At 63.3% G+C, this 15217-nt stretch overlaps 4 non-coding genes across 4 annotated transcripts; all 4 read right to left on the reverse strand.

Moving 5' to 3' along the window:
• Positions 1–759: 759 nt before the first annotated feature.
• Positions 760–878, reverse strand: LOC142865172 (5S ribosomal RNA). The gene has a single exon (XR_012915475.1). It is a non-coding gene; the product is annotated as a 5S ribosomal RNA (ribosomal RNA).
• A 3524-nt stretch (positions 879–4402) lies between these two features.
• LOC142865173 (5S ribosomal RNA) lies at positions 4403–4521 on the reverse strand. Its single transcript, XR_012915476.1, has one exon. It is a non-coding gene; the product is annotated as a 5S ribosomal RNA (ribosomal RNA).
• A 3512-nt stretch (positions 4522–8033) lies between these two features.
• Positions 8034–8152, reverse strand: LOC142865174 (5S ribosomal RNA). Its single transcript, XR_012915477.1, has one exon. It is a non-coding gene; the product is annotated as a 5S ribosomal RNA (ribosomal RNA).
• Positions 8153–11652: 3500 nt separating this feature from the next.
• Positions 11653–11771, reverse strand: LOC142865176 (5S ribosomal RNA). The gene has a single exon (XR_012915479.1). It is a non-coding gene; the product is annotated as a 5S ribosomal RNA (ribosomal RNA).
• Between the last annotated feature and the right edge of the window lie 3446 nt (positions 11772–15217).

The raw sequence follows: 15217 nt of genomic DNA on the forward strand, positions 1-15217 counted from the left end.
GGGGAGGGGATGGGCATACACCTCCATTAGGAATGGGGTGGGTGCGCACCGACTGGGGGATGGGCGCACTTGAGGCTCTGACCCGAGGGGGGAGGCTGGGAGAGGGCAACGTACCCGACCTTAACATTGGTACCCCCACAATACGCTGGAACAACATCAGAGGTTAATGAATAAGAACACAGGGGGGAGGGGGGCACGGGCAACACATGTCACCTTAATACTTGGACTCCCATCATCTGCTTGAAAAGAGAGAGAAAAGAAAATGCAATCATAGAGATAAGAGACACTTTTTAAACATAATGAATCCGAAGAGAAAAGTAAAAGGAGGCCTGTGGAGCAGGTCTGGGTGTGACTCCGGATCCCCCAACATCAGGTGCCACCACCAAAGATTCCTACGTGTAGCCCATAGAACCCCAAAAGCAACGGGACGAGTTCTGGTCACATACTCCCTCAAAATGACATCCTGGCCTTCTTCTGGAACTCCCTCCTCTCTCAGACTCTCAAGGTTTCCTCCAGCGTGTCGGTTCCCACAGAGCAGACCTTTGGTCTGAGACCTGACAGTCCAGAAGCCACGCATGCTGCCGCGTGACGGCGGTGTCGCGGCTTGGGACAAGAGGAGGCCCCACGGTGCGGGCTGGGGCGCCAGGCACCGCGGCGGGCGCTGAGGGTGGGGGTGACCCCCGCCCCGGGCCGCCGCCTCGCTCCCAGAGAGGGGACAGAACAAGAGGCAAAACAAAACAAAAAACAAAAAAAAAAAGAAGCCTACGGCACCCGGTATTCCCAGGCGGTCTCCCATCCAAGTACTAACCAGGCCCGACCCTGCTTAGCTTCCGAGACCAGACGAGATCGGGCGCGTTCAGGGTGGTGTGGCCCTAGACGGCGGAGGGCGCCCCTGCCCCGCTCAAGAAGCCGAGCCTCTCTGCGCTTCCCCGCCGCCTCCTCCCCCCGCCCCAGGCCCCGCGCCGGCGCTGACCCGCACCGGGCGGGACTGTTGAGTTCACCGGCCGGGTCCGGCGGGCTCCGAGGGACGGGGGTGACAGGCGGGGCGGGGCGGGGCGGGCAGGGAGCGGCGGGCCGGGGTGGGGGGCTGTCTCTCTATACACACACACACACACACACACACACACACACACACTCACACTCACACTCACTCACTCACACTCACACAAGATGCGCCTCCACGGCTGGACTCGCCAAGGTGGAGACCTTCCAGCCCCCTTCCTCTCCTCGCCTGGCCCACCCCCAGCTCGTGGCCGCCCCCGCCGCCGCCGCCGCCGATTGCGCACGCGCGGGTCGCCCGCCCTTTGACCCCAGGCAGGGGCCGCCCTCCCCGACAACCCCTTTCAGCTGCGCCCCCCACCCTGTGGGTGGGCTGCCGCCTATTCCCCCGGGCCCGGGCTGGGGCACAGCGCATGGGGGAGGGGAGCGAGTGTATGGGGCGTCTCTCTCTCTCTCTAGGGATGTGTCCCATGGGTGGGGTGGCGTGGTTAGTGGGGCGCTGAAGAAATCAGTCCCCTCCATCTCCTACCTCTGGAAAACGCCCAAGCCCTTGGAGAACTGCCGGCAACGCGACCGTGGGGGCCGGGACCCTCCTCTGTGTCCTCCTGTGGCCCAGTCCAAGGGGCCTGGGCCTGGCCGGGGCTGCATTGGACCCCGACCACCCTGGCGTGTGGACTCGCTAAAAATCGGCGATTAGATATTGGATTCCAGCTTCATTGAGGTCATTTCACTAATGAGTGCACCGGAAAGAGTTTCCTAATCCATCTGTGAGGGTGGCAACTGAAAGAGAATTTTAAAGCTGACAGAATAGGCGAGGAAAGGCATAGGAGATTTCCACACCCAGTAAGGAAGCCTTTCCCGAAATGGAAGAAAGAAACGAGCAAACAGAGACACCGGTAGCCCGCCAGGATCAGAGTCTGCCCCCGAGAGAAAGTACCCTGACCAGGTTCACCCGTGGGTGGGTGGCGAGCTAGCGGCATTCAGAAGAGCGAGGCCCGCAGTCTGTGCAGAAGACACCTGCACTCGGGTGTGTGTGGCGGCACGATTCACAAGCAGCTCCAGATGTTAAGCCAAGGAGAAGCCAGGGAGTTCCCAACGCCCCAGGTGTCCTCAGCCCACGACTGGCTGCTGGGGGAATGCGAAGCCCGGCTCCTTGTCTCAGAGCGGGACAACCAGGAGGTGTGACGTACACCCCGGGGTTCCCAGGAGGATCAGGCTGAAGCTGGGACTTGGCCTGAAAGTGTCCCCTCGCACGGCCACCCCCTTCCCCTTCCTGCTCCTCTACTCCTGGTGCCCCTCCATCCAGGGGCCAGACCTTAAAGAGTCACCCGCAAGAGAATCCTGGTCCCAAAGGAGCCTTCTGGGGGACCCGTGCTGAGAGAGGTTGTGGGCATGGCCCGCTGGGGCTCTGCCCGACCCAGGGCTGAGAGATGCAACCTCCCAGCTCTGGGTCCCTGCAGGGGAAGCGTTGGCAAGCACAGGGCCAGTCCTCCAAAGGCCCAGGTGCAGGGAGCCCAGGCCAAGCAGCCTGTGGAAGAAGCCACCCCGGGAACACGACTGCAGGCCACGGCCCTTCCCACCTCCTCCTCCTCCTCCTCCTCCTGCTCCTCCACCCCCCCCCCGACCTCCCACCCCCACCCCCGACATGGCGCAGGGCTCAGAGACACCTCAGACACTTGCTACCCAAAGTGCAAAGGGCATCAGTTGCTCCTCCAAACCCCCCCCCCCGCCCAGCAGACCGCGTTGTCCAGCCAGCCCCCGGGCCTCCCTGGGGTGCCCAGCACAAAAGTGCAGACAACCACCGGACCCTCAATCTCAGTTTTCGGATGTTTTTGCCACTCTAAGGACCCGCAGGCCAGCTGGGCCTTCTGGCAGGACAGAGAGCCCCGGAATCCGACGTGGAGAGCTGGGTGTACGTCCCCACGAGGAGGCGGTCCCCACCTCCGCGGCTCTCCCCTTGCGGGGGGGAAAAGCAGCCACGGGGCCTCAGAGAAGACACCAGGCTGGGCGCCCGCCCCACAGTGGGGGCACGTCCCCCGCAGGCCACTTAGCGACGGCCGCCGGCCGGCGGACGGTTGGGTGGCGCGAGACGCTGCGGCCGCCCTGCTACCGGGTTCCTGGGAGGGCGTCCTGGAACCAGCGTCCACACCAAGCCCTTGGAAGGCCCAGGCGACGGAGGAGCCCCGTCAGGCAGGGGCCGAGGACGGTGACGGCCCGGGCGGGGAGGAGCGTGTCAGGCAGGGGCAGAGGACGGTGACAGGTGACAGGCCGGGCGGGAAGGAGTCAGTCAGGCAGGGGCCGAGGAGGAGACGGGGCTGGGTAAGGGTTAGGGTTAGAGTCAGGGCACAAGTCACAATCGCAAAGACCTGGAAGCGACCCGAGTGCCCATCGACCCACGAGTGCGTAAATGAAATGTGGCGCGTGGACACCACGGAGTGCTATTCAGCTAGGAGGAGCAGCGGTGAGAGGGCACCTCTCGTGGTTCTCCTGGCCAGAGCTGGAACCCGTTCCAGTAAGCCAGGTAGCCCAAGAATGGACACACGAGCACCACGTGCTCGCGCTCACCAGCAAATGGGTACGAACCGACGGACACCCAAGTGGACACAGAGGAATCACCTTCATCGGGTGGGTGTCGGGCGGGTGGGGGGAGGGGATGGGCATACACCTCCATTAGGAATGGGGTGGGTGCGCACCGACTGGGGGATGGGCGCACTTGAGGCTCTGACCCGAGGGGGGAGGCTGGGAGAGGGCAACGTACCCGACCTTAACATTGGTACCCCCACAATACGCTGGAACAACATCAGAGGTTAATGAATAAGAACACAGGGGGGAGGGGGGCACGGGCAACACATGTCACCTTAATACTTGGACTCCCATCATCTGCTTGAAAAGAGAGAGAAAAGAAAATGCAATCATAGAGATAAGAGACACTTTTTAAACATAATGAATCCGAAGAGAAAAGTAAAAGGAGGCCTGTGGAGCAGGTCTGGGTGTGACTCCGGATCCCCCAACATCAGGTGCCACCACCAAAGATTCCTACGTGTAGCCCATAGAACCCCAAAAGCAACGGGACGAGTTCTGGTCACATACTCCCTCAAAATGACATCCTGGCCTTCTTCTGGAACTCCCTCCCCTCTCAGACTCTCAAGGTTTCCTCCAGCGTGTCGGTTCCCACAGAGCAGACCTTTGGTCTGAGACCTGACAGTCCAGAAGCCACGCATGCTGCCGCGTGACGGCGGTGTCGCGGCTTGGGACAAGAGGAGGCCCCACGGTGCGGGCTGGGGCGCCAGGCACCGCGGCGGGCGCTGAGGGTGGGGGTGACCCCCGCCCCGGGCCGCCGCCTCGCTCCCAGAGAGGGGACAGAACAAGAGGCAAAACAAAACAAAAAACAAAAAAAAAAAGAAGCCTACGGCACCCGGTATTCCCAGGCGGTCTCCCATCCAAGTACTAACCAGGCCCGACCCTGCTTAGCTTCCGAGACCAGACGAGATCGGGCGCGTTCAGGGTGGTGTGGCCCTAGACGGCGGAGGGCGCCCCTGCCCCGCTCAAGAAGCCGAGCCTCTCTGCGCTTCCCCGCCGCCTCCTCCCGCCCCAGGCCCCGCGCCGGCGCTGACCCGCACCGGGCGGGCCTGTTGAGTTCACCGGCCGGGTCCGGCGGGCTCCGAGGGACGGGGGTGACAGGCGGGGCGGGGCGGGGCGGGCAGGGAGCGGCGGGCCGGGGTGGGGGGCTGTCTCTCTATACACACACACACACACACACACACACACACACTCACACTCACACTCACTCACTCACACTCACACAAGATGCGCCTCCACGGCTGGACTCGCCAAGGTGGAGACCTTCCAGCCCCCTTCCTCTCCTCGCCTGGCCCACCCCCAGCTCGTGGCCGCCCCCGCCGCCACCGATTGCACACGCGCGCAGTCGCCCGCCCTTTGACCCCAGGCAGGGGCCGCCCTCCCCGACAACCCCTTTCAGCTGCGCCCCCCACCCTGTGGGTGGGCTGCCGCCTATTCCCCCGGGCCCGGGCTGGGGCACAGCGCATGGGGGAGGGGAGCGAGTGTATGGGGCGTCTCTCTCTCTCTCTAGGGATGTGTCCCATGGGTGGGGTGGCGTGGTTAGTGGGGCTCTGAAGAAATCAGTCCCCTCCATCTCCTACCTCTGGAAAACGCCCAAGCCCTTGGAGAACTGCCGGCAACGCGACCGTGGGGGCCGGGACCCTCCTCTGTGTCCTCCTGTGGCCCAGTCCAAGGGGCCTGGGCCTGGCCGGGGCTGCATTGGACCCCGACCACCCTGGCGTGTGGACTCGCTAAAAATCGGCGATTAGATATTGGATTCCAGCTTCATTGAGGTCATTTCACTAATGAGTGCACCGGAAAGAGTTTCCTAATCCATCTGTGAGGGTGGCAACTGAAAGAGAATTTTAAAGCTGACAGAATAGGCGAGGAAAGGCATAGGAGATTTCCACACCCAGTAAGGAAGCCTTTCCCGAAATGGAAGAAAGAAACGAGCAAACAGAGACACCGGTAGCCCGCCAGGATCAGAGTCTGCCCCCGAGAGAAAGTACCCTGACCAGGTTCACCCGTGGGTGGGTGGCGAGCTAGCGGCATTCAGAAGAGCGAGGCCCGCAGTCTGTGCAGAAGACACCTGCACTCGGGTGTGTGTGGCGGCACGATTCACAAGCAGCTCCAGATGTTAAGCCAAGGAGAAGCCAGGGAGTTCCCAACGCCCCAGGTGTCCTCAGCCCACGACTGGCTGCTGGGGGAATGCGAAGCCCGGCTCCTTGTCTCAGAGCGGGACAACCAGGAGGTGTGACGTACACCCCGGGGTTCCCAGGAGGATCAGGCTGAAGCTGGGACTTGGCCTGAAAGTGTCCCCTCGCACGGCCACCCCCTTCCCCTTCCTGCTCCTCTACTCCTGGTGCCCCTCCATCCAGGGGCCAGACCTTAAAGAGTCACCCGCAAGAGAATCCTGGTCCCAAAGGAGCCTTCTGGGGGACCCGTGCTGAGAGAGGTTGTGGGCATGGCCCGCTGGGGCTCTGCCCGACCCAGGGCTGAGAGATGCAACCTCCCAGCTCTGGGTCCCTGCAGGGGAAGCGTTGGCAAGCACAGGGCCAGTCCTCCAAAGGCCCAGGTGCAGGGAGCCCAGGCCAAGCAGCCTGTGGAAGAAGCCACCCCGGGAACACGACTGCAGGCCACGGCCCTTCCCACCTCCTCCTCCTCCTCCTCCTCCTGCTCCTCCACCCCCCCCCGACCTCCCACCCCCACCCCCGACATGGCGCAGGGCTCAGAGACACCTCAGACACTTGCTACCCAAAGTGCAAAGGGCATCAGTTGCTCCTCCAAACCCCCCCCCCCCGCCCAGCAGACCGCGTTGTCCAGCCAGCCCCCGGGCCTCCCTGGGGTGCCCAGCACAAAAGTGCAGACAACCACCGGACCCTCAATCTCAGTTTTCGGATGTTTTTGCCACTCTAAGGACCCGCAGGCCAGCTGGGCCTTCTGGCAGGACAGAGAGCCCCGGAATCCGACGTGGAGAGCTGGGTGTACGTCCCCACGAGGAGGCGGTCCCCACCTCCGCGGCTCTCCCCTTGCGGGGGGGAAAAGCAGCCACGGGGCCTCAGAGAAGACACCAGGCTGGGCGCCCGCCCCACAGTGGGGGCACGTCCCCCGCAGGCCACTTAGCGCCGGCCGCCGGCCGGCGGACGGTTGGGTGGCGCGAGACGCTGCGGCCGCCCTGCTACCGGGTTCCTGGGAGGGCGTCCTGGAACCAGCGTCCACACCAAGCCCTTGGAAGGCCCAGGCGACGGAGGAGCCCCGTCAGGCAGGGGCCGAGGACGGTGACGGCCCGGGCGGGGAGGAGCGTGTCAGGCAGGGGCAGAGGACGGTGACAGGTGACAGGCCGGGCGGGAAGGAGTCAGTCAGGCAGGGGCCGAGGAGGAGACGGGGCTGGGTAAGGGTTAGGGTTAGAGTCAGGGCACAAGTCACAATCGCAAAGACCTGGAAGCGACCCGAGTGCCCATCGACCCACGAGTGCGTAAATGAAATGTGGCGCGTGGACACCACGGAGTGCTATTCAGCTAGGAGGAGCAGCGGTGAGAGGGCACCTCTCGTGGTTCTCCTGGCCAGAGCTGGAACCCGTTCCAGTAAGCCAGGTAGCCCAAGAATGGACACACGAGCACCACGTGCTCGCGCTCACCAGCAAATGGGTACGAACCGACGGACACCCAAGTGGACACAGAGGAATCACCTTCATCGGGTGGGTGTCGGGCGGGTGGGGGGAGGGGATGGGCATACACCTCCATTAGGAATGGGGTGGGTGCGCACCGACTGGGGGATGGGCGCACTTGAGGCTCTGACCCGAGGGGGGAGGCTGGGAGAGGGCAACGTACCCGACCTTAACATTGGTACCCCCACAATACGCTGGAACAACATCAGAGGTTAATGAATAAGAACACAGGGGGGAGGGGGGCACGGGCAACACATGTCACCTTAATACTTGGACTCCCATCATCTGCTTGAAAAGAGAGAGAAAAGAAAATGCAATCATAGAGATAAGAGACACTTTTTAAACATAATGAATCCGAAGAGAAAAGTAAAAGGAGGCCTGTGGAGCAGGTCTGGGTGTGACTCCGGATCCCCCAACATCAGGTGCCACCACCAAAGATTCCTACGTGTAGCCCATAGAACCCCAAAAGCAACGGGACGAGTTCTGGTCACATACTCCCTCAAAATGACATCCTGGCCTTCTTCTGGAACTCCCTCCCCTCTCAGACTCTCAAGGTTTCCTCCAGCGTGTCGGTTCCCACAGAGCAGACCTTTGGTCTGAGACCTGACAGTCCAGAAGCCACGCATGCTGCCGCGTGACGGCGGTGTCGCGGCTTGGGACAAGAGGAGGCCCCACGGTGCGGGCTGGGGCGCCAGGCACCGCGGCGGGCGCTGAGGGTGGGGGTGACCCCCGCCCCGGGCCGCCGCCTCGCTCCCAGAGAGGGGACAGAACAAGAGGCAAAACAAAACAAAAAACAAAAAAAAAAAGAAGCCTACGGCACCCGGTATTCCCAGGCGGTCTCCCATCCAAGTACTAACCAGGCCCGACCCTGCTTAGCTTCCGAGACCAGACGAGATCGGGCGCGTTCAGGGTGGTGTGGCCCTAGACGGCGGAGGGCGCCCCTGCCCCGCTCAAGAAGCCGAGCCTCTCTGCGCTTCCCCGCCGCCTCCTCCCGCCCCAGGCCCCGCGCCGGCGCTGACCCGCACCGGGCGGGCCTGTTGAGTTCACCGGCCGGGTCCGGCGGGCTCCGAGGGACGGGGGTGACAGGCGGGGCGGGGCGGGGCGGGCAGGGAGCGGCGGGCCGGGGTGGGGGGCTGTCTCTCTATACACACACACACACACACACACACACACACTCACACTCACACTCACTCACTCACACTCACACAAGATGCGCCTCCACGGCTGGACTCGCCAAGGTGGAGACCTTCCAGCCCCCTTCCTCTCCTCGCCTGGCCCACCCCCAGCTCGTGGCCGCCCCCGCCGCCGCCGATTGCACACGCGCGCAGTCGCCCGCCCTTTGACCCCAGGCAGGGGCCGCCCTCCCCGACAACCCCTTTCAGCTGCGCCCCCCACCCTGTGGGTGGGCTGCCGCCTATTCCCCCGGGCCCGGGCTGGGGCACAGCGCATGGGGGAGGGGAGCGAGTGTATGGGGCGTCTCTCTCTCTCTCTAGGGATGTGTCCCATGGGTGGGGTGGCGTGGTTAGTGGGGCGCTGAAGAAATCAGTCCCCTCCATCTCCTACCTCTGGAAAACGCCCAAGCCCTTGGAGAACTGCCGGCAACGCGACCGTGGGGGCCGGGACCCTCCTCTGTGTCCTCCTGTGGCCCAGTCCAAGGGGCCTGGGCCTGGCCGGGGCTGCATTGGACCCCGACCACCCTGGCGTGTGGACTCGCTAAAAATCGGCGATTAGATATTGGATTCCAGCTTCATTGAGGTCATTTCACTAATGAGTGCACCGGAAAGAGTTTCCTAATCCATCTGTGAGGGTGGCAACTGAAAGAGAATTTTAAAGCTGACAGAATAGGCGAGGAAAGGCATAGGAGATTTCCACACCCAGTAAGGAAGCCTTTCCCGAAATGGAAGAAAGAAACGAGCAAACAGAGACACCGGTAGCCCGCCAGGATCAGAGTCTGCCCCCGAGAGAAAGTACCCTGACCAGGTTCACCCGTGGGTGGGTGGCGAGCTAGCGGCATTCAGAAGAGCGAGGCCCGCAGTCTGTGCAGAAGACACCTGCACTCGGGTGTGTGTGGCGGCACGATTCACAAGCAGCTCCAGATGTTAAGCCAAGGAGAAGCCAGGGAGTTCCCAACGCCCCAGGTGTCCTCAGCCCACGACTGGCTGCTGGGGGAATGCGAAGCCCGGCTCCTTGTCTCAGAGCGGGACAACCAGGAGGTGTGACGTACACCCCGGGGTTCCCAGGAGGATCAGGCTGAAGCTGGGACTTGGCCTGAAAGTGTCCCCTCGCACGGCCACCCCCTTCCCCTTCCTGCTCCTCTACTCCTGGTGCCCCTCCATCCAGGGGCCAGACCTTAAAGAGTCACCCGCAAGAGAATCCTGGTCCCAAAGGAGCCTTCTGGGGGACCCGTGCTGAGAGAGGTTGTGGGCATGGCCCGCTGGGGCTCTGCCCGACCCAGGGCTGAGAGATGCAACCTCCCAGCTCTGGGTCCCTGCAGGGGAAGCGTTGGCAAGCACAGGGCCAGTCCTCCAAAGGCCCAGGTGCAGGGAGCCCAGGCCAAGCAGCCTGTGGAAGAAGCCACCCCGGGAACACGACTGCAGGCCACGGCCCTTCCCACCTCCTCCTCCTCCTCCTGCTCCTCCACCCCCCCCCGACCTCCCACCCCCCCCCCGACATGGCGCAGGGCTCAGAGACACCTCAGACACTTGCTACCCAAAGTGCAAAGGGCATCAGTTGCTCCTCCAAACCCCCCCCCCCGCCCAGCAGACCGCGTTGTCCAGCCAGCCCCCGGGCCTCCCTGGGGTGCCCAGCACAAAAGTGCAGACAACCACCGGACCCTCAATCTCAGTTTTCGGATGTTTTTGCCACTCTAAGGACCCGCAGGCCAGCTGGGCCTTCTGGCAGGACAGAGAGCCCCGGAATCCGACGTGGAGAGCTGGGTGTACGTCCCCACGAGGAGGCGGTCCCCACCTCCGTGGCTCTCCCCTTGCGGGGGGGAAAAGCAGCCACGGGGCCTCAGAGAAGACACCAGGCTGGGCGCCCGCCCCACAGTGGGGGCACGTCCCCCGCAGGCCACTTAGCGCCGGCCGCCGGCCGGCGGACGGTTGGGTGGCGCGAGACGCTGCGGCCGCCCTGCTACCGGGTTCCTGGGAGGGCGTCCTGGAACCAGCGTCCACACCAAGCCCTTGGAAGGCCCAGGCGACGGAGGAGCCCCGTCAGGCAGGGGCCGAGGACGGTGACGGCCCGGGCGGGGAGGAGCGTGTCAGGCAGGGGCAGAGGACGGTGACAGGTGACAGGCCGGGCGGGAAGGAGTCAGTCAGGCAGGGGCCGAGGAGGAGACGGGGCTGGGTAAGGGTTAGGGTTAGAGTCAGGGCACAAGTCACAATCGCAAAGACCTGGAAGCGACCCGAGTGCCCATCGACCCACGAGTGCGTAAATGAAATGTGGCGCGTGGACACCACGGAGTGCTATTCAGCTAGGAGGAGCAGCGGTGAGAGGGCACCTCTCGTGGTTCTCCTGGCCAGAGCTGGAACCCGTTCCAGTAAGCCAGGTAGCCCAAGAATGGACACACGAGCACCACGTGCTCGCGCTCACCAGCAAATGGGTACGAACCGACGGACACCCAAGTGGACACAGAGGAATCACCTTCATCGGGTGGGTGTCGGGCGGGTGGGGGGAAGGGATGGGCATACACCTCCATTAGGAATGGGGTGGGTGCGCACCGACTGGGGGATGGGCGCACTTGAGGCTCTGACCCGAGGGGGGAGGCTGGGAGAGGGCAACGTACCCGACCTTAACATTGGTACCCCCACAATACGCTGGAACAACATCAGAGGTTAATGAATAAGAACACAGGGGGGAGGGGGGCACGGGCAACACATGTCACCTTAATACTTGGACTCCCATCATCTGCTTGAAAAGAGAGAGAAAAGAAAATGCAATCATAGAGATAAGAGACACTTTTTAAACATAATGAATCCGAAGAGAAAAGTAAAAGGAGGCCTGTGGGGCAGGTCTGGGTGTGACTCCGGATCCCCCAACATCAGGTGCCACCACCAAAGATTCCTACGTGTAGCCCATAGAACCCCAAAAGCAACGGGACGAGTTCTGGTCACATACTCCCTCCAAATGACATCCTGGCCTTCTTCTGGAACTCCCTCCCCTCTCAGACTCTCAAGGTTTCCTCCAGCGTGTCGGTTCCCACAGAGCAGACCTTTGGTCTGAGACCTGACAGTCCAGAAGCCACGCATGCTGCCGCGTGACGGCGGTGTCGCGGCTTGGGACAAGAGGAGGCCCCACGGTGCGGGCTGGGGCGCCAGGCACCGCGGCGGGCGCTGAGGGTGGGGGTGACCCCCGCCCCGGGCCGCCGCCTCGCTCCCAGAGAGGGGACAGAACAAGAGGCAAAACAAAAAAAAAAAAAAAAAAAAAGAAGCCTACGGCACCCGGTATTCCCAGGCGGTCTCCCATCCAAGTACTAACCAGGCCCGACCCTGCTTAGCTTCCGAGACCAGACGAGATCGGGCGCGTTCAGGGTGGTGTGGCCCTAGACGGCGGAGGGCGCCCCTGCCCCGCTCAAGAAGCCGAGCCTCTCTGCGCTTCCCCGCCGCCTCCTCCCGCCCCAGGCCCCGCGCCGGCGCTGACCCGCACCGGGCGGGCCTGTTGAGTTCACCGGCCGGGTCCGGCGGGCTCCGAGGGACGGGGGTGACAGGCGGGGCGGGGCGGGGCGGGCAGGGAGCGGCGGGCCGGGGTGGGGGGCTGTCTCTCTATACACACACACACACACACACACACACACACTCACACTCACTCACTCACACTCACACAAGATGCGCCTCCACGGCTGGACTCGCCAAGGTGGAGACCTTCCAGCCCCCTTCCTCTCCTCGCCTGGCCCACCCCCAGCTCGTGGCCGCCCCCGCCGCCGCCGCCGCCGCCGCCGCCGCCGCCGCCGCCGCCGATTGCGCACGCGCGGGTCGCCCGCCCTTTGACCCCAGGCAGGGGCCGCCCTCCCCGACAACCCCTTTCAGCTGCGCCCCCCACCCTGTGGGTGGGCTGCCGCCTATTCCCCCGGGCCCGGGCTGGGGCACAGCGCATGGGGGAGGGGAGCGAGTGTATGGGGCGTCTCTCTCTCTCTCTAGGGATGTGTCCCATGGGTGGGGTGGCGTGGTTAGTGGGGCGCTGAAGAAATCAGTCCCCTCCATCTCCTACCTCTGGAAAACGCCCAAGCCCTTGGAGAACTGCCGGCAACGCGACCGTGGGGGCCGGGACCCTCCTCTGTGTCCTCCTGTGGCCCAGTCCAAGGGGCCTGGGCCTGGCCGGGGCTGCATTGGACCCCGACCACCCTGGCGTGTGGACTCGCTAAAAATCGGCGATTAGATATTGGATTCCAGCTTCATTGAGGTCATTTCACTAATGAGTGCACCGGAAAGAGTTTCCTAATCCATCTGTGAGGGTGGCAACTGAAAGAGAATTTTAAAGCTGACAGAATAGGCGAGGAAAGGCATAGGAGATTTCCACACCCAGTAAGGAAGCCTTTCCCGAAATGGAAGAAAGAAACGAGCAAACAGAGACACCGGTAGCCCGCCAGGATCAGAGTCTGCCCCCGAGAGAAAGTACCCTGACCAGGTTCCCCCGTGGGTGGGTGGCGAGCTAGCGGCCTTCAGAAGAGGGAGGCCCGCAGTCTGTGCAGAAGACACCTGCACTCGGGTGTGTGTGGCGGCACGATTCACAAGCAGCTCCAGATGTTAAGCCAAGGAGAAGCCAGGGAGTTCCCAACGCCCCAGGTGTCCTCAGCCCACGACTGGCTGCTGGGGGAATGCGAAGCCCGGCTCCTTGTCTCAGAGCGGGACAACCAGGAGGTGTGACGTACACCCCGGGGTTCCCAGGAGGATCAGGCTGAAGCTGGGACTTGGCCTGAAAGTGTCCCCTCGCACGGCCACCCCCTTCCCCTTCCTGCTCCTCTACTCCTGGTGCCCCTCCATCCAGGGGCCAGACCTTAAAGAGTCACCCGCAAGAGAATCCTGGTCCCAAAGGAGCCTTCTGGGGGACCCGTGCTGAGAGAGGTTGTGGGCATGGCCCGCTGGGGCTCTGCCCGACCCAGGGCTGAGAGATGCAACCTCCCAGCTCTGGGTCCCTGCAGGGGAAGCGTTGGCAAGCACAGGGCCAGTCCTCCAAAGGCCCAGGTGCAGGGAGCCCAGGCCAAGCAGCCTGTGGAAGAAGCCACCCCGGGAACACGACTGCAGGCCACGGCCCTTCCCACCTCCTCCTCCTCCTCCTGCTCCTCCACCCCCCCCCCGACCTCCCACCCCCCCCGACATGGCGCAGGGCTCAGAGACACCTCAGACACTTGCTACCCAAAGTGCAAAGGGCATCAGTTGCTCCTCCAAACCCCCCCCCCCGCCCAGCAGACCGCGTTGTCCAGCCAGCCCCCGGGCCTCCCTGGGGTGCCCAGCACAAAAGTGCAGACAACCACCGGACCCTCAATCTCAGTTTTCGGATGTTTTTGCCACTCTAAGGACCCGCAGGCCAGCTGGGCCTTCTGGCAGGACAGAGAGCCCCGGAATCCGACGTGGAGAGCTGGGTGTACGTCCCCACGAGGAGGCGGTCCCCACCTCCGTGGCTCTCCCCTTGCGGGGGGGAAAAGCAGCCACGGGGCCTCAGAGAAGACACCAGGCTGGGCGCCCGCCCCACAGTGGGGGCACGTCACCCGCAGGCCACTTAGCGACGGCCGCCGGCCGGCGGACGGTTGGGTGGCGCGAGACGCTGCGGCCGCCCTGCTACCGGGTTCCTGGGAGGGCGTCCTGGAACCAGCGTCCACACCAAGCCCTTGGAAGGCCCAGGCGACGGAGGAGCCCCGTCAGGCAGGGGCCGAGGACGGTGACGGCCCGGGCGGGGAGGAGCGTGTCAGGCAGGGGCAGAGGACGGTGACAGGTGACAGGCCGGGCGGGAAGGAGTCAGTCAGGCAGGGGCCGAGGAGGAGACGGGGCTGGGTAAGGGTTAGGGTTAGAGTCAGGGCACAAGTCACAATCGCAAAGACCTGGAAGCGACCCGAGTGCCCATCGACCCACGAGTGCGTAAATGAAATGTGGCGCGTGGACACCACGGAGTGCTATTCAGCTAGGAGGAGCAGCGGTGAGAGGGCACCTCTCGTGGTTCTCCTGGCCAGAGCTGGAACCCGTTCCAGTAAGCCAGGTAGCCCAAGAATGGACACACGAGCACCACGTGCTCGCGCTCACCAGCAAATGGGTACGAACCGACGGACACCCAAGTGGACACAGAGGAATCACCTTCATCGGGTGGGTGTCGGGCGGGTGGGGGGAAGGGATGGGCATACACCTCCATTAGGAATGGGGTGGGTGCGCACCGACTGGGGGATGGGCGCACTTGAGGCTCTGACCCGAGGGGGGAGGCTGGGAGAGGGCAACGTACCCGACCTTAACATTGGTACCCCCACAATACGCTGGAACAACATCAGAGGTTAATGAATAAGAACACAGGGGGGAGGGGGGCACGGGCAACACATGTCACCTTAATACTTGGACTCCCATCATCTGCTTGAAAAGAGAGAGAAAAGAAAATGCAATCATAGAGATAAGAGACACTTTTTAAACATAATGAATCCGAAGAGAAAAGTAAAAGGAGGCCTGTGGGGCAGGTCTGGGTGTGACTCCGGATCCCCCAACATCAGGTGCCACCACCAAAGATTCCTACGTGTAGCCCATAGAACCCCAAAAGCAACGGGACGAGTTCTGGTCACATACTCCCTCAAAATGACATCCTGGCCTTCTTCTGGAACTCCCTCCCCTCTCAGACTCTCAAGGTTTCCTCCAGCGTGTCGGTTCCCACAGAGCAGACCTTTGGTCTGAGACCTGACAGTCCAGAAGCCACGCATGCTGCCGCGTGACGGCGGTGTCGCGGCTTGGGACAAGAGGAGGCCCCACGGTGCGGGCTGGGGCGCCAGGCACCGCGGCGGGCGCTGAGGGTGGGGGTGACCCC

The sequence above is a fragment of the Microcebus murinus genome, chromosome 28 (genome assembly GCF_040939455.1).
Source record: "Microcebus murinus isolate Inina chromosome 28, M.murinus_Inina_mat1.0, whole genome shotgun sequence".
In the NCBI taxonomy this organism is placed as follows: domain Eukaryota; kingdom Metazoa; phylum Chordata; class Mammalia; order Primates; family Cheirogaleidae; genus Microcebus; species Microcebus murinus.